General features: G+C 47.4%; 16 non-coding genes across 16 annotated transcripts; 6 read left to right on the plus strand and 10 right to left on the minus strand.

Annotated features, from left to right (window-relative positions):
* Window positions 1–7,066: 7,066 nt before the first annotated feature.
* Window positions 7,067–7,139, plus strand: Trnav-uac (transfer RNA valine (anticodon UAC)). The gene has a single exon. It is a non-coding gene; the product is annotated as a tRNA-Val (tRNA).
* Window positions 7,140–8,966: 1,827 nt separating this feature from the next.
* On the minus strand, window positions 8,967–9,038 carry Trnap-cgg (transfer RNA proline (anticodon CGG)). The gene has a single exon. It is a non-coding gene; the product is annotated as a tRNA-Pro (tRNA).
* Window positions 9,039–9,273: 235 nt separating this feature from the next.
* On the plus strand, window positions 9,274–9,346 carry Trnav-uac (transfer RNA valine (anticodon UAC)). Its single transcript has one exon. It is a non-coding gene; the product is annotated as a tRNA-Val (tRNA).
* A 601-nt stretch (window positions 9,347–9,947) lies between these two features.
* Trnap-ugg (transfer RNA proline (anticodon UGG)) lies at window positions 9,948–10,019 on the minus strand. The gene has a single exon. It is a non-coding gene; the product is annotated as a tRNA-Pro (tRNA).
* Window positions 10,020–11,667: 1,648 nt separating this feature from the next.
* Window positions 11,668–11,739, minus strand: Trnap-cgg (transfer RNA proline (anticodon CGG)). The gene has a single exon. It is a non-coding gene; the product is annotated as a tRNA-Pro (tRNA).
* Window positions 11,740–11,974: 235 nt separating this feature from the next.
* Trnav-uac (transfer RNA valine (anticodon UAC)) lies at window positions 11,975–12,047 on the plus strand. The gene has a single exon. It is a non-coding gene; the product is annotated as a tRNA-Val (tRNA).
* Window positions 12,048–12,648: 601 nt separating this feature from the next.
* On the minus strand, window positions 12,649–12,720 carry Trnap-ugg (transfer RNA proline (anticodon UGG)). The gene has a single exon. It is a non-coding gene; the product is annotated as a tRNA-Pro (tRNA).
* A 1,648-nt stretch (window positions 12,721–14,368) lies between these two features.
* On the minus strand, window positions 14,369–14,440 carry Trnap-cgg (transfer RNA proline (anticodon CGG)). The gene has a single exon. It is a non-coding gene; the product is annotated as a tRNA-Pro (tRNA).
* A 235-nt stretch (window positions 14,441–14,675) lies between these two features.
* On the plus strand, window positions 14,676–14,748 carry Trnav-uac (transfer RNA valine (anticodon UAC)). The gene has a single exon. It is a non-coding gene; the product is annotated as a tRNA-Val (tRNA).
* A 601-nt stretch (window positions 14,749–15,349) lies between these two features.
* Window positions 15,350–15,421, minus strand: Trnap-ugg (transfer RNA proline (anticodon UGG)). The gene has a single exon. It is a non-coding gene; the product is annotated as a tRNA-Pro (tRNA).
* Window positions 15,422–17,067: 1,646 nt separating this feature from the next.
* Trnap-cgg (transfer RNA proline (anticodon CGG)) lies at window positions 17,068–17,139 on the minus strand. The gene has a single exon. It is a non-coding gene; the product is annotated as a tRNA-Pro (tRNA).
* A 235-nt stretch (window positions 17,140–17,374) lies between these two features.
* On the plus strand, window positions 17,375–17,447 carry Trnav-uac (transfer RNA valine (anticodon UAC)). Its single transcript has one exon. It is a non-coding gene; the product is annotated as a tRNA-Val (tRNA).
* Window positions 17,448–18,048: 601 nt separating this feature from the next.
* Window positions 18,049–18,120, minus strand: Trnap-ugg (transfer RNA proline (anticodon UGG)). The gene has a single exon. It is a non-coding gene; the product is annotated as a tRNA-Pro (tRNA).
* A 1,647-nt stretch (window positions 18,121–19,767) lies between these two features.
* On the minus strand, window positions 19,768–19,839 carry Trnap-cgg (transfer RNA proline (anticodon CGG)). Its single transcript has one exon. It is a non-coding gene; the product is annotated as a tRNA-Pro (tRNA).
* Window positions 19,840–20,074: 235 nt separating this feature from the next.
* Trnav-uac (transfer RNA valine (anticodon UAC)) lies at window positions 20,075–20,147 on the plus strand. Its single transcript has one exon. It is a non-coding gene; the product is annotated as a tRNA-Val (tRNA).
* Window positions 20,148–20,747: 600 nt separating this feature from the next.
* On the minus strand, window positions 20,748–20,819 carry Trnap-ugg (transfer RNA proline (anticodon UGG)). The gene has a single exon. It is a non-coding gene; the product is annotated as a tRNA-Pro (tRNA).
* Window positions 20,820–21,263: the final 444 nt, after the last annotated feature.

A 21,263-nucleotide genomic window follows, 5' to 3' on the forward strand; every position in this document is an offset into this window, starting at 1 on the left:
TTTTTAAGTATATAGTAGTATTTACGAACAGTAGAAGCAGGATTGCAGCGAACTGGTCACTTAACCAAATGCAACATAGAGTACCTGTGTAATGAGTCATTCCAGCTGCATAGCTGAGGGTAATATTTGCTAAGCAATTCATTGCAGAATTAATGTAATACCCGCACGATGACCTCTGTAGTCATACTGTATCATTAGCAGCTCGCGAATGGTGTAGTATGTTCGTAAAATTGTATTACTCAAGCTGAGGATAAATAAAGAGAAGCGACGACGCTACAACACTATCTTTACTTAAGTAGGTAGTCAGCGCTAAATTATGTGCGCCAACATTAACGTTACTGTAAGCAGTTTGACAGCATAACACCACCACAACTACTGACAACCTGAACCATTATCATCACGCAGTTGTAACTCGCAGTGATTACAAGTTGCTGATGTTTGTCAAGAATAGCGGAAAGCGCCTCTGAAGTTCCATTTGGATTACGACTAGGACACAGAGAATCCTAAATAACAGTAATAGGTCACCCAGCGAAGAAGAGAGTCGACGTATTGCCTCAAGTTCTTGCAGTTTGCTATTAATGCAGTTCCCGATGGTTTCACACTAACGGGTTCTTTTGGCTGTCGGGATACTCATATTGGAATTATGAAAGTGTAATTGCTAGAACGCTCAACTACCTTAATAACACCTCATTCTGGATTGAGTACGACTCGGAAAGCGACGTTAATTTGACGTTTCCATCCATCTCCTGGCGGCTTACTGAATGAAGTCTGAAGCGCACGCACAGTTGTGTTGCCTGCCGCATGGTTTCTGTGAAGTGTTGTGGCAGCTGGCAGTCATTGCTGAATACAAACATGTGCAAATATCCTCACTGCTTCAGGGGAACTCGTCTTTGTTGCATTTTTTCCGTACCGTAATTAGCGTAATAAGATAAGGGTTATTCTGCTGAAGAACTTGATGCCCACAAGTCCTTAAATAAGAATCTCCTAGCAAGCGTAAGGCATGAAAGGAAACAGCCTGTTGGACAAAAGGATGGACAGCTCCCTGTTTTTGCGTTTCCGATAGCGCCTACGATAAGAATCTGGTGTCATACTATGCTTCAGAACTCTAAACTATTTATTTTTTTACTTCATACTAAAACAAACGTGATATGAGAAGAGATAATGACTTAAATACTTCTCAGGAACTTTAGTTTTTCGTGTTTTTTTTCTCACTTCATACTAAAACAAGGGCGTTAATATGAGAAGAGGAAATGAAATATACGCTTCCAAAACATAATATTTCCTTGTGTGCTGCTACTGCATACTTGAAAACCCTGCAGTTAATTTTTGTATGTTGGATAAATTTTAATACCACCTCACATTCCTTTCTGATAAGGTTCCTGTTTTCGTGGGATTCAAATAGAGTGGACATTTCATCACTGGTTGATATTCTGATGACTAATGACATGATACCCGTTGCAATTGCTCCATGGCACCTGTGAGTAGAGTCTCACGTTGGTTACTGTAAGAACACGCAGGCAGTGATATCCGCTCACTGCTGTCAGAGACAAGGTGATTTCCTTGTGTTTATGGCTAAGCGTCTGCTGCAGTGTCCACGCTGACAGCATAAACAAAGCGCGGCGCCATTGGGCACTACTAATCGCTGCACTTGTCGCGAGCCTCGACAACAAGAGCGCACTGTCTCTGCTAACGATACTATGGAGTTAATACATCTTACTTAACGTAATATGCAGGACGTGGGTTGGGTAAAAATTCAGTTTCATCGCATTAAAATACTTTACAGTCATATTTGATGCAATATTTATTGTTGGTTGTCTCTCTAATGTTAGTAGCATTGATTCAGATTGTGCGTGAACACGAAAACACACACACACACACGCACGCACACACACACAAACAGCCATTGATTCCAGTGAGGGTGACAACTACTGTGAGGTGAACAACACATGCACCAGTCAGTTCCTCAGTTGGCGTCGAGTGGATGAGATTTTTCAATTACCTTGCATTGCAAGAATTGTAAGGAGGAGACTGAAAGTAAATGGACTTTTATGCTAAAGAGCTGCGACAAAGCAAAGCTTGACCGATTATCAGAAAATTGTCCACATGGGTTTTGTGGACTATACTTTTAGTAACCAACCGACCAACGGCCATTACGTAAGATTTCTCGCAGGCGTAGGGGCATTGATTTCATTAAGTTGTCGACAGTGTAGCGTGATGGTTTACTTCCCACCATACGATTTCTATATTCGTCCAAAGGTCGCTTGTATTTGTAGGTCCACATGGCAATGACCTTGTTACTTCTACCCACATATTCTCTATCTGGCTGATGTTCGGCGATCGTGCAACAAACGGCAACAGCTTTATCCTCTCTTGGCCCAGAAACCAATCTCGCACTGCTCTGCTATGATGGATGGGGCTCTGCTCCTGTAAATAAACTGTTATCTCGTTAGTTCATATATTTATATTTAAATAACGTGTTTGTAATAAACACATTGGATCATTATTTTCCACAGTGTTTAAGAATTCAGACCCTGTCATAGATAAGTGATCTAGATTCAACAGTCCGATTAAGAATGTGGTCTACCCAGCCTATCATATGATGAGGGTCGTAGTCGAATATCCACATTAAGGCTGACTGACTGAATCCGATTAGAACGATCTGGTATCGAAACGAAACTACAGAAATCGTATAATTTGAACGACTATATTGCAACAATGCTGCGCACATAAATTCCTATGATGGAGTAACAGGTAGCAACTGTCTAAGATAAAGTGAGAAATATGTCTACTAGCAGCAATGTAACGTAATTATAACCCGTATTTATGTGATGGAAATACTGAATCGAACAATACACATCTATTTCAGTGGTTCGAAGATACACCATATCGGATTTGCTGATTACATAATGACAATAATGATAATAATAATAATATTCCAGTGCGGCGGATAGGGCAAACCCTCCCCCATGTGGGTGGTACCGAGGAAATCAAATACCTGGGGTGAACCAAATACTAACACAATCCTGAACGGCTACTCAATCCGTTGAACCCAAAATCCAGACACGTCTGAGCGAAAATCACCGCTACTCTGGTCACCGTCTGTCAGCTCAATGAGCTCAGCTGAAAATATTTGGTTGCAAAGGCTTCAACACCCTATGGTCCTGTCCGGTCGTGGAATCACCCAGGCCAAACCAATGAGACACAAAGAAACATGAACTATGCAAGCAAAGTCAACACTACCCCAGGTGGTAGACAACCCGCCTGTCGACAGGCGGCAGTCGGATTTTCGGATTCTGGGGAGTCCAGGTTAGCATGGCAGAGAATATCGAAGATCTCTGGTAAATTTCCCTACTAGCAGAAAACATGCACTTGAAAACTAAACATCGACACATTGATCAAAACACAAAAACTAAATAATCTCACATAAGAAATCGACCGACAAAAAATTCTCACCCTTGCTCTTCATGAACCACGACTAACTGACAATGAATCCTTGCATTACGGAAACCATTGAATCTTCAAGAGCAAAATACAACAAAAGGTAGCGAAAGGCGTACCAATCTTTGGCATTGAATTTCTCGAACACAGATCTATCATCAACTCTGTCAAAGAAATCACACCCATCAACAATGAAATGGTTCAAATGGCTCTGAGCACTATGGGACTTAACAGTGGAGGTCATCAGTCGCCTAGAACTTAAACCTAACTAACCTAAGGACATCAAACACATCCATGCCCGAAGCAGGATTCGAACCTACGTCCGTAGCAGTCGCGCGGTTCCGGACTGAAGCGCCTAGAACCGCTCGGCCACCACGGCCTGCCCATCAACAACCGACTTATGACTATGCCCATTAAGAGCCCCAGTAAAAAAGATGAACTCATCAATGCACATGTCCCCACCAACATCGAAAATAAGAAAAACACCGAAAATGTCGAAAAATTCTGGAACACACTCTAAATACTATGAGCAAAATTCACCAAGATGACGTGGAAATACTAATGGGAGACTTCAACTCTCTATTTGGGACAGAAAAAACCTGTAGAAAAATCATTGGTACAAATTCAACACACCGAAACCTTTAGACCAACGGCACATGTCTGACTGACATTTACCAACAATTGAACCTCAAAAGGATGTCTTCCCACTTAAGCAAAAAAACAAGTTCTGAGGTAACATGCTTGGCTACCAGGTGCAAGCTGCTTTCGTTCGCCTTTCGAGACTCGCTGAAAGCCAGATTTTTAATTCTTTTGTAGCAGAGCTACAAGCAGGTAGATACAAACTCAATAAGGGAATCGTAAGACAACGCTCGAGCAAAATTGGTCTTGCTACTTTCAGGAACCCTTACAAGGGGAGGCCGCCAATTGTGAATATTTTAATTAAATTTTCCATTAGTTTACTAAACGCATCAGCAACCGCCAAAGTGAAGTTAATCAGGAGCACAATTTTCTTTCACGATATCTAAAACAATCTGACAATGCTAATGTTGTTTACAAATTCTACGCCCGTAGAAACCCACTAGTTCTAACGATGTCATTAAACCAGTGTAGTTGTAAGAGTATTTTCGTCTAGAAATGAATCGCCTTGACGGTTGATCGATCAAGAGCGGGAAATGTAAAATTTTACAAATATATGACGAGAGGGACAAGTGCTTGAGAGAGGAGTTCCCTATCAATACAAGTGCCTGAGAGACGACTTTCCTATCAATCTCCTGGACAGTTTTGTTTCTCAAATCAACAGAGTGCGTCATCATGCAGTAGCAAAGGTGATGTAGTTTTGTTGCTCGATTTCCTTACACTGCCACCAAAAGGTGTCTTAGTTGTTGGCATCAAATTCCAGCTGTGTTGCACACACCCCGTGGGGCAGAATTCGTAGCCCAAAACACTTTTGGAGCTATCAGATGTAAAATATTATGTTCACACTATTCTTTGCTCGAGTTTACGTCTTTTGGTGGGGCTCAGCCTTTCATTTCTTCTTAGGAAGTTAACGATAAAGGCATCATAACACGTCACCAACAACAGTACTGCATACGAATGCTCAATGAGCCACCAGATGACGTTCAATAATAGTCACTCCATGATTTTTGTTGTTTCGAATTAGAGCATACAGTACTCCTACGCCAGACTTCTGAACTTTGCCTGTTGATTGCAAATGTCGCATGATGGTGAAATGGTAATCTATCACATGTATCAGTAGTCGAGACTTCCTTAATATGGAAAATCATTCATGCCAGAACGATCTTTGTTGAAACAAGAATATCTTTTCCTGGCGTATTTTTCCCAAAAGCACTCGCTCCACACACAGTTCAAATCTTTCTAGTTGCCTCCTCTGCATTCACCCCTCTGTTATACCAAAAGTAAACGTTGTGTTCCAGATGTTACACCTTCTTCCACTTGCGACTCAATTTTACAATGCTTAACTGTAGTTCATGATTTTCAAGTATGCAAAATGCAATGCTTAACTCCAAGATGATAACTAGAACTTCAAATTCGAAAATGACAGTTAAAACATATACTGACAGCGTCGCGCCGCGTTCACATGGGCGGCGCCGGATTTCAGGCGGTGGGTGGCGTCTAGCCGGTGGCCGGTAGCCGGCTAGCCGCTGCAGCGCGAGGAAACGCTCGAGCGTAAGCTGTTATGATCGCGACGCAGCCACGTGCTGTCCTGCGGAATTGTTTCTGGAATACTTGTTATTGCTGGTGGGTAGAATGTCAAGCGAATTATCTTCGATGTTCAATCAGACTCATAACTTTATACGAGGGCCGAAATGTAGTAAAAAAAAAAAAAAATATATACAGACAGGTGGACGCGAACAGGCGACTATCAGTTTAGAATGCGCGACTATTACCGCTAGACCACGGGCTCACACAGTGCAAGCACACATCGGAAGTAGACAACACTTCCTCCTAACACTTCCTCATCTTACGGTGTTGCCAGATTGTGCAGATGGCCGGACTTAAGAGTTGTCAGGGGCGGCCAGTTTTATTGGCCACCTTAAGTGAACGACTCGGACTTAGTCTCTGTGGCGGCCGGCCGGCGGCCAGTTTTTCTGTCTAAGACTGTACACAGGCCAATCGCTGACAACCTACTTACATAACAACAGTGGCCATCTACAGCGAAACTGTCCAAGCCCCGTAATTGTTCTGAAAAAAAATCTGTAACAGCGGTTGAAGCCAACATTATCTTACATGCTGGTGACTGAAGCGGTTTACCAGCCAGTGGTATCTCAAACATTAAAAGACCAAGAATGGCGGATGATTTTTCTTCCGATGACGGCTCACATACTCAGTCGCACACATTGCCTCAACAGACAGTTAGAACTGAAGTACTGAGCGCTCGAACGACGATGGAAGCAGAGAAGTATGTGATCAATATACTTCGATGGAATCAACAGATAAGGGTACTGAGGCTGTGGACACAGATGTGATCCAAACATTCAAAGATAATACTCGTACATCGGAGGACGAGGATCTGACCCATACACAACACAGTGGCAAGGAAAGAAGAACAAATATGCGGTACTGTCAGTGAGTTAATGGGTGATTAAGATCAGCAATGCGCTACGACAGTCTTATTGCCCCGCAAGCTAGAGGCGCAGACCGGTCTCACTGCTGGCAGGCCTCAGGCAAAAATAAAAAATGGCAGTGCTGATGGGGGAGGGAGGGGGGGACATTGCGGGAGGCGGCCCCATGCGACGCTATGGCGCACCGGCGGCGGCCTGGCTGGGCTGCTGGTGCCTCCATGTAGAGCTGCCGCCGACGAGCCCAGGTGCCGTGCCGCTAACGAAGCGATTGCCCTTCGTGACATCTTTCGCAATAACGACTGCGCGAATCGACGGTATCTCGTAAGGAAGGAAAGAGCAGCAGATGTTGCTGAGGACTCCCCCTCGAGCGCTTCCGATGACTTCTTCAGCTCTTATTCGTCATGGCATTCAGTCAGTCAACGGTGGTGACGATTGTTGCACACGAATGCGAAATACATGCATTGTGCGTTTCCGCAAAGTGATTTGGACTCAACAACGGCAATGGTCCTACGGGTTTTATCAGGTGTCGAGAACACAGCCTAGAAGTTTCCGTGGTGTAGCGGTTATCACGTCTGTTTTACACGCAGAAGGTCCCCGGTTCGACCCCGGGCAGGAACACAACAATTTTAATCTATATTTCGGATTTCATTTCCGAGATGACCTCACGTCCGCGTATGCAGAGACAAGCAATGTCGTATGCTAAACGGATAGGGCGTCATTTTACTGTCAAATACTGTTGCTCTCTTATTGCACCGGTATTTGGTAACTGAGAACGCCCCTAGCTCCATTATGGCTGGCAAAATTTATAATCCGGTTCTTCAGGGCTACTTCAAGTACGCTTGCTACTGGCTTTCCTGAGCTCACGTGAATTCGCAAGATAAACGCTTTCTGCAGGCAGCACTCACCACTGATGAGAAGAATATTAAAGGCAACGAATAAAAAGCGAAATAACTTCATCGAGCACTGCTTATGAACAGCCGGCAGTGCCTCAGTTTCGGTATGTGGTTTCTCAGGGTTAAGAGATGGCGAATGCACTAAACAAAAGAACATCGGGAAACCAAGCACCAACTCATAACGAAAAGATTGCACAATATACTGCAAGCAAAATTTCCAGAAGACGGATACTGAAGACGCCGCAGACAAAAGAATTATTCTATGCAGTAACGATTATCTAGGAAGCGTGAATTGCATGTGCTGCTCCACCACACAACTTCTTTTGATACTGTTTTACTTATTCTAAATTTTCATTACCTGATCGTCTCTAGAATACTGTGTGGTTATCACCTGGTTTCCAACAGCGATAGTAGTAAGTAAATCGACTACAAAGTCTTTCAAAGTAGGTCAGACACCAAAAAAAAAAATCGGAGCTGCGTGTAGCTCATGTCATTCTGCTTTCAATCGTGAATCTCCGGCTGGGAGTAGTGGCGTACTTCTGTAATCCAAGCTTCTGGGAGGCCGTTGTGTGGGAGAGATCTGGAAACAACTACAGATTCGACCGTTCCACGAGCTCAGGAACGGCCGCGATGCCTTCATCGAGCTCTGCAGATCGACAGATGATAGTGTGGAAATTTCGGCAAGCGGTGGCTAAGGGTTAAGAGAAGCCAAACACACTAAACACAAGAAAGTCGGGAAACCGAAGCACACAACTCATAACGAAAAGATTGCGGAATGCAGTGCGAAAGCAAAACTTCGAGAAGACCAACTCTGAAGCCATCGGCGAGCTAGGAATTATTCCGCACAAGAAGCGATCATGTAGGAAGAGCGAGCCGAGGCTGTCGCTCGACCACACAATAAATTTTTGCTTAATCCCAATTTGCAGTACCGGTTCGACACTAGAATACTGCGCCTTGGTTCTTCCAAAAGCGATAGTAATAAGCACGTCGACTGCAGTGTCATTTGGGGTAGTGAGTCAGACATGGAGAGGATATGGGGCGGGTGGAATATGCAACGACAGGGGCATTGCAGGGCGGCCGCCGGCTCCTTGCGCTGTGGCGCACCGGTGCCGGCGGCGGCCTGGCTGGGCTGCTGGTGCCTCCATGTAGAGCTGCCGCCGAGCCCAGGCAAAGTGCCGCTAACGAAGCGATTGCCTTTGGTGACATCTTTTGCAATAACGACTGCGCGAATCGACGGTATCTCGTAAGGAAGGAAAGAGCAGCAGCAGCTGCCGCCGAGCCCAGGCGCCGTGCCTAACACGCAGAAGGTCCCCGGCTCGATTGCGGGCGGAAACCCGTTTTCGTCCCACTCAGCAAGACACTTGCTACGATCTCTACTGTGACCATTTAAATCAACTTCAAACGTTCCATCAGCAGGGTGCACATGGCTCAAATGAAACATGAAACGGTTTCAGAACTGGTTGTCGGATTTTAGCGCTGACTTGGAGGCCTGGAAATGCGCGAAACAGCCGCCGCCATGCGATTTGTTACCACACCGTTGTACAAAACGCAAGGGCTCGTCCGGGATTTGAACCCGGGACCTCCTGCACCCGAAGCAGGAATCATACCCCTAGACCAACGAGCCTATTCGTTCCGAAAACGCACTGCATGTGAATGACGCCACCTTTGATGGTCTCACCATGTAGGGCTGCAGCTCAGCCAGCGTTCTCCCTGTCTGTCGCGGTTGGATTGTTTCCATCGACGTCTTTTACTACAGGAACTTCACGAATCGGAGGGAGCTCGTAGCCGATGCCCTTGCTAACACAGAAGACAAACTGTTGCTATTACGAGTCTCCGGGTGGTACATCAAAAGAACCGTCGTTTCCGTGGTGTAGCGGTTATCACGTCTGCTTTACACGCAGAAGGTCCCCGGTTCGATCCCGGGCGGGAACACAACAATTTTAATCTATATTTCGGATTTCATTTCCGAGATGACCTCACGTCCGCGAATGCAGAGACAAGCAATGTCGTATGCTAGACGGATAGGGCGTCATTTTACTGTCAAATACTGTTGCTCTCTTATTGCACCGGTATTTGGTAACTGAGAACGCCCCTAGCTCCATTATGGCTGGCAAAATTTATAATCCGGTTCTTCAGGGCTACTTCAAGTGCGCTTGCTACTGGCTTTCCTGAGCTCACCCTACTCGCCTTGTCACAGCTCTGTCAAAGTGTGATGCTAACTAATAATGAAAAACTCTTAGCCACGCTCAATCTTACATGCCACCCCTTGGTTGTTGCCGTCGCTAGTAAGATGAGGGTAGACTGTCGCACAATTAAGCTGAATCTCCACTCACGGTGCACATATCCCGCAAAGACAACCTTGTTTTCCGTTGCATGCAAAATTACCGTCTGCCTTTCTACCGAATTCCACCTACGTACTTTACTGGTGCCGCATTCTTGTTATATCCACGTGCTATAACAGGCGTCTACTCTTCATTGAGGAGCTGCAACCGGGGCTGAGTTCCACCTACGCTTCAGCACGGTCAAAATGGCAGGGCTCGTCCGGGATTTGAACCCGGGACCTCCTGCACCCAAAGCAGGAATCATACCCCTAGACCAACGAGCCACCTGCCTGGAGCAGTCAAGTTAATCCCAAGTAGTGGGCCTCACAGGGAACACAAACTTTCACGCGAATTCGCAAGATAAACGCTTTCTGCAGGCAGCACTCACCACTGTTGAGAAGAATATTAAAGGCAACGAATAAAAAGCGAAATAACTTCATCGAGCACTGCTTATGAACAGCCGGCAGTGCCTCAGTTTCGGTATGTGGTTTCTCAGGGTTAAGAGGAGGCGAATGCACTAAACAAAAGAACATCGGGAAACCAAGCACCAACTCATAACGAAAAGATTGCAAAATATACTGCAAGCAAAATTTCCAGAAGACGGATACTGAAGACGCCGCAGACAAAAGAATTATTCTATGCAGTAACGATTATCTAGGAAGCGTGAATTGCATGTGCTGCTCCACCACACAACTTCTTTTGATACTGTTTTACTTATTCTAAATTTTCATTACCTGATCGTCTCTAAAATACTGTGCGGTTATCACCTGGTTTCCAACAGCGATAGTAGTAAGTAAATCGACTACAAAGTCTTTCAAAGTAGGTCAGACACAAAAAAAAAAAAAAAATCGGAGCTGCGTGTAGCTCATGTCATTCTGCTTTCAATCGTGAATCTCCGGCTGGGAGTAGTGGCGTACTTCTGTAATCCAAGCTTCTGGGAGGCCGTTGTGTGGGAGAGATCTGGAAACAACTACAGATTCGACCGTTCCACGAGCTCAGGAACGGCCGCGATGCCTTCATCGAGCTCTGCAGATCGACAGATGATAGTGTGGAAATTTCGGCAAGCGGTGGCTAAGGGTTAAGAGAAGCCAAACACACTAAACACAAGAAAGTCGGGAAACCGAAGCACACAACTCATAACGAAAAGATTGCGGAATGCAGTGCGAAAGCAAAACTTCGAGAAGACCAACTCTGAAGCCATCGGCGAGCTAGGAATTATTCCGCACAAGAAGCGATCATGTAGGAAGAGCGAGCCGAGGCTGTCGCTCGACCACACAATAAATTTTTGCTTAATCCCAATTTGCAGTACCGGTTCGACACTAGAATACTGCGCCTTGGTTCTTCCAAAAGCGATAGTAATAAGCACGTCGACTGCAGTGTCATTTGGGGTAGTGAGTCAGACATGGAGAGGATATGGGGCGGGTGGAATATGCAACGACAGGGGCATTGCAGGGCGGCCGCCGGCTCCTTGCGCTGTGGCGCACCGGTGCCGGCGGCGGCCTGGCTGGGCTGCTGGTGCCTCCATGTAGAGCTGCCGCCGAGCCCAGGCAAAGTGCCGCTAACGAAGCGATTGCCTTTGGTGACATCTTTTGCAATAACGACTGCGCGAATCGACGGTATCTCGTAAGGAAGGAAAGAGCAGCAGCAGCTGCCGCCGAGCCCAGGCGCCGTGCCTAACACGCAGAAGGTCCCCGGCTCGATTGCGGGCGGAAACCCGTTTTCGTCCCACTCAGCAAGACACTTGCTACGATCTCTACTGTGACCATTTAAATCAACTTCAAACGTTCCATCAGCAGGGTGCACATGGCTCAAATGAAACATGAAACGGTTTCAGAACTGGTTGTCGGATTTTAGCGCTGACTTGGAGGCCTGGAAATGCGCGAAACAGCCGCCGCCATGCGATTTGTTACCACACCGTTGTACAAAACGCAAGGGCTCGTCCGGGATTTGAACCCGGGACCTCCTGCACCCGAAGCAGGAATCATACCCCTAGACCAACGAGCCTATTCGTTCCGAAAACGCACTGCATGTGAATGACGCCACCTTTGATGGTCTCACCATGTAGGGCTGCAGCTCAGCCAGCGTTCTCCCTGTCTGTCGCGGTTGGATTGTTTCCATCGACGTCTTTTACTACAGGAACTTCACGAATCGGAGGGAGCTCGTAGCCGATGCCCTTGCTAACACAGAAGACAAACTGTTGCTATTACGAGTCTCCGGGTGGTACATCAAAAGAACCGTCGTTTCCGTGGTGTAGCGGTTATCACGTCTGCTTTACACGCAGAAGGTCCCCGGTTCGATCCCGGGCGGGAACACAACAATTTTAATCTATATTTCGGATTTCATTTCCGAGATGACCTCACGTCCGCGAATGCAGAGACAAGCAATGTCGTATGCTAGACGGATAGGGCGTCATTTTACTGTCAAATACTGTTGCTCTCTTATTGCACCGGTATTTGGTAACTGAGAACGCCCCTAGCTCCATTATGGCTGGCAAAATTTATAATCCGGTTCTTCAGGGCTACTTCAAGTGCGCTTGCTACTGGCTTTCCTGAGCTCACCCTACTCGCCTTGTCACAGCTCTGTCAAAGTGTGATGCTAACTAATAATGAAAAACTCTTAGCCACGCTCAATCTTACATGCCACCCCTTGGTTGTTGCCGTCGCTAGTAAGATGAGGGTAGACTGTCGCACAATTAAGCTGAATCTCCACTCACGGTGCACATATCCCGCAAAGACAACCTTGTTTTCCGTTGCATGCAAAATTACCGTCTGCCTTTCTACCGAATTCCACCTACGTACTTTACTGGTGCCGCATTCTTGTTATATCCACGTGCTATAACAGGCGTCTACTCTTCATTGAGGAGCTGCAACCGGGGCTGAGTTCCACCTACGCTTCAGCACGGTCAAAATGGCAGGGCTCGTCCGGGATTTGAACCCGGGACCTCCTGCACCCAAAGCAGGAATCATACCCCTAGACCAACGAGCCACCTGCCTGGAGCAGTCAAGTTAATCCCAAGTAGTGGGCCTCACAGGGAACACAAACTTTCACGCGAATTCGCAAGATAAACGCTTTCTGCAGGCAGCACTCACCACTGTTGAGAAGAATATTAAAGGCAACGAATAAAAAGCGAAATAACTTCATCGAGCACTGCTTATGAACAGCCGGCAGTGCCTCAGTTTCGGTATGTGGTTTCTCAGGGTTAAGAGGAGGCGAATGCACTAAACAAAAGAACATCGGGAAACCAAGCACCAACTCATAACGAAAAGATTGCAAAATATACTGCAAGCAAAATTTCCAGAAGACGGATACTGAAGACGCCGCAGACAAAAGAATTATTCTATGCAGTAACGATTATCTAGGAAGCGTGAATTGCATGTGCTGCTCCACCACACAACTTCTTTTGATACTGTTTTACTTATTCTAAATTTTCATTACCTGATCGTCTCTAAAATACTGTGCGGTTATCACCTGGTTTCCAACAGCGATAGTAGTAAGTAAATCGACTACAAAGTCTTTCAAAGTAGGTCAGACACAAAAAAAAAAAAAAAATCGGAGCTGCGTGTAGCTCATGTCATTCTGCTTTCAATCGTGAATCTCCGGCTGGGAGTAGTGGCGTACTTCTGTAATCCAAGCTTCTGGGAGGCCGTTGTGTGGGAGAGATCTGGAAACAACTACAGATTCGACCGTTCCACGAGCTCAGGAACGGCCGCGATGCCTTCATCGAGCTCTGCAGATCGACAGATGATAGTGTGGAAATTTCGGCAAGCGGTGGCTAAGGGTTAAGAGAAGCCAAACACACTAAACACAAGAAAGTCGGGAAACCGAAGCACACAACTCATAACGAAAAGATTGCGGAATGCAGTGCGAAAGCAAAACTTCGAGAAGACCAACTCTGAAGCCATCGGCGAGCTAGGAATTATTCCGCACAAGAAGCGATCATGTAGGAAGAGCGAGCCGAGGCTGTCGCTCGACCACACAATAAATTTTTGCTTAATCCCAATTTGCAGTACCGGTTCGACACTAGAATACTGCGCCTTGGTTCTTCCAAAAGCGATAGTAATAAGCACGTCGACTGCAGTGTCATTTGGGGTAGTGAGTCAGACATGGAGAGGATATGGGGCGGGTGGAATATGCAACGACAGGGGCATTGCAGGGCGGCCGCCGGCTCCTTGCGCTGTGGCGCACCGGTGCCGGCGGCGGCCTGGCTGGGCTGCTGGTGCCTCCATGTAGAGCTGCCGCCGAGCCCAGGCAAAGTGCCGCTAACGAAGCGATTGCCTTTGGTGACATCTTTTGCAATAACGACTGCGCGAATCGACGGTATCTCGTAAGGAAGGAAAGAGCAGCAGCAGCTGCCGCCGAGCCCAGGCGCCGTGCCTAACACGCAGAAGGTCCCCGGCTCGATTGCGGGCGGAAACCCGTTTTCGTCCCACTCAGCAAGACACTTGCTACGATCTCTACTGTGACCATTTAAATCAACTTCAAACGTTCCATCAGCAGGGTGCACATGGCTCAAATGAAACATGAAACGGTTTCAGAACTGGTTGTCGGATTTTAGCGCTGACTTGGAGGCCTGGAAATGCGCGAAACAGCCGCCGCCATGCGATTTGTTACCACACCGTTGTACAAAACGCAAGGGCTCGTCCGGGATTTGAACCCGGGACCTCCTGCACCCGAAGCAGGAATCATACCCCTAGACCAACGAGCCTATTCGTTCCGAAAACGCACTGCATGTGAATGACGCCACCTTTGATGGTCTCACCATGTAGGGCTGCAGCTCAGCCAGCGTTCTCCCTGTCTGTCGCGGTTGGATTGTTTCCATCGACGTCTTTTACTACAGGAACTTCACGAATCGGAGGGAGCTCGTAGCCGATGCCCTTGCTAACACAGAAGACAAACTGTTGCTATTACGAGTCTCCGGGTGGTACATCAAAAGAACCGTCGTTTCCGTGGTGTAGCGGTTATCACGTCTGCTTTACACGCAGAAGGTCCCCGGTTCGATCCCGGGCGGGAACACAACAATTTTAATCTATATTTCGGATTTCATTTCCGAGATGACCTCACGTCCGCGAATGCAGAGACAAGCAATGTCGTATGCTAGACGGATAGGGCGTCATTTTACTGTCAAATACTGTTGCTCTCTTATTGCACCGGTATTTGGTAACTGAGAACGCCCCTAGCTCCATTATGGCTGGCAAAATTTATAATCCGGTTCTTCAGGGCTACTTCAAGTGCGCTTGCTACTGGCTTTCCTGAGCTCACCCTACTCGCCTTGTCACAGCTCTGTCAAAGTGTGATGCTAACTAATAATGAAAAACTCTTAGCCACGCTCAATCTTACATGCCACCCCTTGGTTGTTGCCGTCGCTAGTAAGATGAGGGTAGACTGTCGCACAATTAAGCTGAATCTCCACTCACGGTGCACATATCCCGCAAAGACAACCTTGTTTTCCGTTGCATGCAAAATTACCGTCTGCCTTTCTACCGAATTCCACCTACGTACTTTACTGGTGCCGCATTCTTGTTATATCCACGTGCTATAACAGGCGTCTACTCTTCATTGAGGAGCTGCAACCGGGGCTGAGTTCCACCTACGCTTCAGCACGGTCAAAATGGCATGGCTCGTCCGGGATTTGAACCCGGGACCTCCTGCACCCAAAGCAGGAATCATACCCCTAGACCAACGAGCCACCTGCCTGGAGCAGTCAAGTTAATCCCAAGTAGTGGGCCTCACAGGGAACACAAACTTTCACGCGAATTCGCAAGATAAACGCTTTCTGCAGGCAGCACTCACCACTGTTGAGAAGAATATTAAAGGCAACGAATAAAAAGCGAAATAACTTCATCGAGCACTGCTTATGAACAGCCGGCAGTGCCTCAGTTTCGGTATGTGGTTTCTCAGGGTTAAGAGGAGGCGAATGCACTAAACAAAAGAACATCGGGAAACCAAGCACCAACTCATAACGAAAAGATTGCAAAATATACTGCAAGCAAAATTTCCAGAAGACGGATACTGAAGACGCCGCAGACAAAAGAATTATTCTATGCAGTAACGATTATCTAGGAAGCGTGAATTGCATGTGCTGCTCCACCACACAACTTCTTTTGATACTGTTTTACTTATTCTAAATTTTCATTACCTGATCGTCTCTAAAATACTGTGCGGTTATCACCTGGTTTCCAACAGCGATAGTAGTAAGTAAATCGACTACAAAGTCTTTCAAAGTAGGTCAGACACAAAAAAAAAAAAAATCGGAGCTGCGTGTAGCTCATGTCATTCTGCTTTCAATCGTGAATCTCCGGCTGGGAGTAGTGGCGTACTTCTGTAATCCAAGCTTCTGGGAGGCCGTTGTGTGGGAGAGATCTGGAAACAACTACAGATTCGACCGTTCCACGAGCTCAGGAACGGCCGCGATGCCTTCATCGAGCTCTGCAGATCGACAGATGATAGTGTGGAAATTTCGGCAAGCGGTGGCTAAGGGTTAAGAGAAGCCAAACACACTAAACACAAGAAAGTCGGGAAACCGAAGCACACAACTCATAACGAAAAGATTGCGGAATGCAGTGCGAAAGCAAAACTTCGAGAAGACCAACTCTGAAGCCATCGGCGAGCTAGGAATTATTCCGCACAAGAAGCGATCATGTAGGAAGAGCGAGCCGAGGCTGTCGCTCGACCACACAATAAATTTTTGCTTAATCCCAATTTGCAGTACCGGTTCGACACTAGAATACTGCGCCTTGGTTCTTCCAAAAGCGATAGTAATAAGCACGTCGACTGCAGTGTCATTTGGGGTAGTGAGTCAGACATGGAGAGGATATGGGGCGGGTGGAATATGCAACGACAGGGGCATTGCAGGGCGGCCGCCGGCTCCTTGCGCTGTGGCGCACCGGTGCCGGCGGCGGCCTGGCTGGGCTGCTGGTGCCTCCATGTAGAGCTGCCGCCGAGCCCAGGCAAAGTGCCGCTAACGAAGCGATTGCCTTTGGTGACATCTTTTGCAATAACGACTGCGCGAATCGACGGTATCTCGTAAGGAAGGAAAGAGCAGCAGCAGCTGCCGCCGAGCCCAGGCGCCGTGCCTAACACGCAGAAGGTCCCCGGCTCGATTGCGGGCGGAAACCCGTTTTCGTCCCACTCAGCAAGACACTTGCTACGATCTCTACTGTGACCATTTAAATCAACTTCAAACGTTCCATCAGCAGGGTGCACATGGCTCAAATGAAACATGAAACGGTTTCAGAACTGGTTGTCGGATTTTAGCGCTGACTTGGAGGCCTGGAAATGCGCGAAACAGCCGCCGCCATGCGATTTGTTACCACACCGTTGTACAAAACGCAAGGGCTCGTCCGGGATTTGAACCCGGGACCTCCTGCACCCGAAGCAGGAATCATACCCCTAGACCAACGAGCCTATTCGTTCCGAAAACGCACTGCATGTGAATGACGCCACCTTTGATGGTCTCACCATGTAGGGCTGCAGCTCAGCCAGCGTTCTCCCTGTCTGTCGCGGTTGGATTGTTTCCATCGACGTCTTTTACTACAGGAACTTCACGAATCGGAGGGAGCTCGTAGCCGATGCCCTTGCTAACACAGAAGACAAACTGTTGCTATTACGAGTCTCCGGGTGGTACATCAAAAGAACCGTCGTTTCCGTGGTGTAGCGGTTATCACGTCTGCTTTACACGCAGAAGGTCCCCGGTTCGATCCCGGGCGGGAACACAACAATTTTAATCTATATTTCGGATTTCATTTCCGAGATGACCTCACGTCCGCGAATGCAGAGACAAGCAATGTCGTATGCTAGACGGATAGGGCGTCATTTTACTGTCAAATACTGTTGCTCTCTTATTGCACCGGTATTTGGTAACTGAGAACGCCCCTAGCTCCATTATGGCTGGCAAAATTTATAATCCGGTTCTTCAGGGCTACTTCAAGTGCGCTTGCTACTGGCTTTCCTGAGCTCACCCTACTCGCCTTGTCACAGCTCTGTCAAAGTGTGATGCTAACTAATAATGAAAAACTCTTAGCCACGCTCAATCTTACATGCCACCCCTTGGTTGTTGCCGTCGCTAGTAAGATGAGGGTAGACTGTCGCACAATTAAGCTGAATCTCCACTCACGGTGCACATATCCCGCAAAGACAACCTTGTTTTCCGTTGCATGCAAAATTACCGTCTGCCTTTCTACCGAATTCCACCTACGTACTTTACTGGTGCCGCATTCTTGTTATATCCACGTGCTATAACAGGCGTCTACTCTTCATTGAGGAGCTGCAACCGGGGCTGAGTTCCACCTACGCTTCAGCACGGTCAAAATGGCATGGCTCGTCCGGGATTTGAACCCGGGACCTCCTGCACCCAAAGCAGGAATCATACCCCTAGACCAACGAGCCACCTGCCTGGAGCAGTCAAGTTAATCCCAAGTAGTGGGCCTCACAGGGAACACAAACTTTCACGCGAATTCGCAAGATAAACGCTTTCTGCAGGCAGCACTCACCACTGTTGAGAAGAATATTAAAGGCAACGAATAAAAAGCGAAATAACTTCATCGAGCACTGCTTATGAACAGCCGGCAGTGCCTCAGTTTCGGTATGTGGTTTCTCAGGGTTAAGAGGAGGCGAATGCACTAAACAAAAGAACATCGGGAAACCAAGCACCAACTCATAACGAAAAGATTGCAAAATATACTGCAAGCAAAATTTCCAGAAGACGGATACTGAAGACGCCGCAGACAAAAGAATTATTCTATGCAGTAACGATTATCTAGGAAGCGTGAATTGCATGTGCTGCTCCACCACACAACTTCTTTTGATACTGTTTTACTTATTCTAAATTTTCATTACCTGATCGTCTCTAAAATACTGTGCGGTTATCACCTGGTTTCCAACAGCGATAGTAGTAAGTAAATCGACTACAAAGTCTTTCAAAGTAGGTCAGACACAAAAAAAAAAAAAAATCGGAGCTGCGTGTAGCTCATGTCATTCTGCTTTCAATCGTGAATCTCCGGCTGGGAGTAGTGGCGTACTTCTGTAATCCAAGCTTCTGGGAGGCCGTTGTGTGGGAGAGATCTGGAAACAACTACAGATTCGACCGTTCCACGAGCTCAGGAACGGCCGCGATGCCTTCATCGAGCTCTGCAGATCGACAGATGATAGTGTGGAAATTTCGGCAAGCGGTGGCTAAGGGTTAAGAGAAGCCAAACACACTAAACACAAGAAAGTCGGGAAACCGAAGCACACAACTCATAACGAAAAGATTGCGGAATGCAGTGCGAAAGCAAAACTTCGAGAAGACCAACTCTGAAGCCATCGGCGAGCTAGGAATTATTCCGCACAAGAAGCGATCATGTAGGAAGAGCGAGCCGAGGCTGTCGCTCGACCACACAATAAATTTTTGCTTAATCCCAATTTGCAGTACCGGTTCGACACTAGAATACTGCGCCTTGGTTCTTCCAAAAGCGATAGTAATAAGCACGTCGACTGCAGTGTCATTTGGGGTAGTGAGTCAGACATGGAGAGGATATGGGGCGGGTGGAATATGCAACGACAGGGGCATTGCAGGGCGGCCGCCGGCTCCTTGCGCTGTGGCGCACCGGTGCCGGCGGCGGCCTGGCTGGGCTGCTGGTGCCTCCATGTAGAGCTGCCGCCGAGCCCAGGCAAAGTGCCGCTAACGAAGCGATTGCCTTTGGTGACATCTTTTGCAATAACGACTGCGCGAATCGACGGTATCTCGTAAGGAAGGAAAGAGCAGCAGCAGCTGCCGCCGAGCCCAGGCGCCGTGCCTAACACGCAGAAGGTCCCCGGCTCGATTGCGGGCGGAAACCCGTTTTCGTCCCACTCAGCAAGACACTTGCTACGATCTCTACTGTGACCATTTAAATCAACTTCAAACGTTCCATCAGCAGGGTGCACATGGCTCAAATGAAACATGAAACGGTTTCAGAACTGGTTGTCGGATTTTAGCGCTGACTTGGAGGCCTGGAAATGCGCGAAACAGCCGCCGCCATGCGATTTGTTACCACACCGTTGTACAAAACGCAAGGGCTCGTCCGGGATTTGAACCCGGGACCTCCTGCACCCGAAGCAGGAATCATACCCCTAGACCAACGAGCCTATTCGTTCCGAAAACGCACTGCATGTGAATGACGCCACCTTTGATGGTCTCACCATGTAGGGCTGCAGCTCAGCCAGCGTTCTCCCTGTCTGTCGCGGTTGGATTGTTTCCATCGACGTCTTTTACTACAGGAACTTCACGAATCGGAGGGAGCTCGTAGCCGATGCCCTTGCTAACACAGAAGACAAACTGTTGCTATTACGAGTCTCCGGGTGGTACATCAAAAGAACCGTCGTTTCCGTGGTGTAGCGGTTATCACGTCTGCTTTACACGCAGAAGGTCCCCGGTTCGATCCCGGGCGGGAACACAACAATTTTAATCTATATTTCGGATTTCATTTCCGAGATGACCTCACGTCCGCGAATGCAGAGACAAGCAATGTCGTATGCTAGACGGATAGGGCGTCATTTTACTGTCAAATACTGTTGCTCTCTTATTGCACCGGTATTTGGTAACTGAGAACGCCCCTAGCTCCATTATGGCTGGCAAAATTTATAATCCGGTTCTTCAGGGCTACTTCAAGTGCGCTTGCTACTGGCTTTCCTGAGCTCACCCTACTCGCCTTGTCACAGCTCTGTCAAAGTGTGATGCTAACTAATAATGAAAAACTCTTAGCCACGCTCAATCTTACATGCCACCCCTTGGTTGTTGCCGTCGCTAGTAAGATGAGGGTAGACTGTCGCACAATTAAGCTGAATCTCCACTCACGGTGCACATATCCCGCAAAGACAACCTTGTTTTCCGTTGCATGCAAAATTACCGTCTGCCTTTCTACCGAATTCCACCTACGTACTTTACTGGTGCCGCATTCTTGTTATATCCACGTGCTATAACAGGCGTCTACTCTTCATTGAGGAGCTGCAACCGGGGCTGAGTTCCACCTACGCTTCAGCACGGTCAAAATGCAGGGCTCGTCCGGGATTTGAACCCGGGACCTCCTGCACCCAAAGCAGGAATCATACCCCTAGACCAACGAGCCACCTGCCTGGAGCAGTCAAGTTAATCCCAAGTAGTGGGCCTCACAGGGAACACAAACTTTCACGCGAATTCGCAAGATAAACGCTTTCTGCAGGCAGCACTCACCACTGTTGAGAAGAATATTAAAGGCAACGAATAAAAAGCGAAATAACTTCATCGAGCACTGCTTATGAACAGCCGGCAGTGCCTCAGTTTCGGTATGTGGTTTCTCAGGGTTAAGAGGAGGCGAATGCACTAAACAAAAGAACATCGGGAAACCAAGCACCAACTCATAACGAAAAGATTGCAAAATATACTGCAAGCAAAATTTCCAGAAGACGGATACTGAAGACGCCGCAGACAAAAGAATTATTCTATGCAGTAACGATTATCTAGGAAGCGTGAATTGCATGTGCTGCTCCACCACACAACTTCTTTTGATACTGTTTTACTTATTCTAAATTTT

This window comes from Schistocerca serialis, chromosome 2 (genome assembly GCF_023864345.2).
Source record: "Schistocerca serialis cubense isolate TAMUIC-IGC-003099 chromosome 2, iqSchSeri2.2, whole genome shotgun sequence".
Lineage (NCBI taxonomy): Eukaryota > Metazoa > Arthropoda > Insecta > Orthoptera > Acrididae > Schistocerca > Schistocerca serialis.